Genomic DNA, 2,771 nt, shown 5'->3' with positions numbered 1-2,771 from the left:
GGCGACGGCTGCGCCACCGCCGGGCAGAGGCCAGTGCCCAAAGGGAGGAGTGCGCCGAAGCGAAGGCCTCGGCGCAAGGCCAAGAAGGCCGGAGCGGAGCGGATGGACACCAGCCCATAAATGGCCACCATCCGCTTCCTACAATGTAATCTCAACCACTGCGCCCGGGCGCAGGACCTGCTGGCCCAAACCATGGCGCAGTGGTTGATAAATGTAGTGGTGGTTGCCGACCCGTACGTCATCCCTTCCCGGGATGACTGGACGGGTGATGTCGGCAACCTGGTGGCCATCTCCGTTCCGGCCCGCGACGGCTCCCCCCCTCTCCGAAAGGTGGCGAGAGGTACGGGAAGCGTGCTCGTGGTCGTCGGGGGAGTGGCCATAGTGGGGGTGTATTTCCCCCCCAGTTGGCCCCTCGCCGATTTCGAGCGCGCCCTCGCAGAGGTGCAGGCGCTCACGGCGCGGGTCTCCCACCTCCCCGTGATCGTCGCGGGGGATTTCAACGCCAAATCAACGGCTTGGGGATCTCCCGCGACGAGCCCGAGGGGGGAAGAGTTGGAGGACTGGGCGGCCGCGTCGGGGTTGATGCTCCTCAACCGAGGAAGGGAGCTCACCTGCGTGCGCCGACTGGGGGGGTCCATCGTGGACCTCTCCTTCGCGTCCCCGGCCTTGGTGCCTAACATCCGTGGATGGAAGGTCGAGGTGGATGTGGAGACGTTGTCGGATCATCGTTACATTCGATTCGACCTCTCCACGTCCGCCTCGGCCTCGACGAACGCGCCACGCACCACGGCCGGCGACGGCCCGCGCTGGGTGCTGGGGCGCCTGGACCGCGAGCTGGCGAAGGAGGCGGCCATAGTCGCAAGCTGGGCAGCTCACTCTGATCCCGTTGACTCCGCCGAGGACGTGAACGTGGAAGCGGACCGGCTGGGCGAGTTGCTGGCCAACGTCTGCGACTCGTCCATGCCGAGGGCCCGCCCGTTCCGTCCCCGTCGGCGAGTGTACTGGTGGCGCCCCGAGCTGCGCGAGCTGCGGCGAGCGTGTGTGGCGGCGCGCCGCCGGTACACTCGCTGCCGGAGGCGTCGAGTCCGGGATCAGAGGCAGGAGGAGGAGCTGTACCAGGCGTATAGAGCCGACTGCCACGCTCTCCAGGTGGCCATCGCGAAGGCCAAACAGGGAGCGTGGGAGGAGTGGCTCCAAACGCTGGAGGAGGACCCGTGGGGCAGACCGTACCGAGCGGTGCGGAAGAAGCTCCGACCCTGGGCTCCGCCCATAACAACAACTATGGAGCCACAATTGGCGGAGGCGGTGGTCGGGGCTCTCTTCCCGCAACGGGTAGGGTCTGCCCTGCCAGCAGAGCAGGAGGCAGGGGCGGTCAACGACGAGGTGGAGCCGGTGTCCGAGAAGGAGGTGACGGACGCCGCCGCAAAACTTCGCCTCAAAAAGACCGCCCCTGGGATGGACGGCGTGCCTGGTCGGGTGTTATACCTGACGCTTCCCGAGCTTGGGGGGCGGATTAGGGCCCTATTCACCAGTTGCCTGGTGAAGGGCCGGTTCCCCAGCTCGTGGAAGGAAGGTAAGCTCGTCCTTCTAAAGAAGGACGACCGCCCGCCCGACCAGGCATCGGCGTATCGGCCAATTGTGTTGCTCGGCGAGCCGAGTAAACTCTTCGAGCGCGTGCTTGTTGCTCGTCTCGCCGAGCACATACGGCTGAACGACGCTCAGTTCGGGTTCCGCTGTGGTCGGTCGACCATCGACGCGGTGTCCCGCCTTAAGGGCCTAGCCAAGGAGGTAGTCGCCCAGGGTGGCGTGTTGGTGGCTGTGTCGTTGGATATTTCAAACGCCTTCAACACGCTGCCCTGGACGGCGGTGATGGGGGCACTGCAGCACTTCCGAGTTCCGGGTCACCTGCAAAGGCTGATCCGGGACTATTTCATCGGAAGGGCTGTGGTGTACCCCACCAGAGACGGCTGGGCCCGACGGGCCATGTCGTGCGGTGTTCCACAGGGATCGGTCTTAGGACCGTTCCTGTGGAACATCGGTTACGACTGGGTGCTGCGCGGAGCCGTGATACGGGGGGTCGGCCTTATTTGTTATGCCGACGACACCCTCGTGACGGCCCGTGGCAGCACACACCGCGAGGCGATGGCCCGCGCCACAGCGGGGGTCGCCCAGGTGGTCCACCGAATCCGGAGGCTGGGTCTCGAGGTGGCTCTCAGCAAGTCCGAGGCCCTGGCATTCCACGGGCATCGGCGAGGGCCGCCTCGAGGCTCACAAATAACGGTGGCCGGGACACCCATCGCCATCGCAGGTACTATGAAGTACCTAGGACTAGTCCTCGATGGTCGATGGGTCTTCCGAGAGCACTTCCGGCGCTTGGCTCCGAAGCTGGTAGCCGCCGCAGGTGCTCTCGGAAGGGTCCTACCAAACCTGGGCGGCCCCGGAGGGGCATGCCGCCGCCTCTATATGGGGGTGGTAAGATCGATGGCGCTGTACGGGGCGCCAATATGGGCGGAATCCCTCAGCGCCCGTAACCGCATCCTGCTGCGACGTCCGCAGCGGGTGATGGCGCTGAGGGTGGCTCGGGCGTACCGTACGGCGTCATACGAGGCGGCGTGCTTGATCGCCGGTAGCCCGCCGTGGGCGCTCGAGGCCGAGGTCCTCGCGGCGGTCTATCGGCGAACGAAGGAGAGCGACCTCCGCCCACATCCGTTGGAGGTCAAGCAGTGGAAGGAGGAGGCTCGCGACGACCTCTTCCGGAAGTGGGCGGAGGA

This window comes from Papilio xuthus, unplaced genomic scaffold (assembly GCF_000836235.2).
Source record: "Papilio xuthus unplaced genomic scaffold, Pxut_1.1 DF828258.1, whole genome shotgun sequence".
Lineage (NCBI taxonomy): Eukaryota > Metazoa > Arthropoda > Insecta > Lepidoptera > Papilionidae > Papilio > Papilio xuthus.
Note: the sequence above shows the minus strand (reverse complement) of the source record.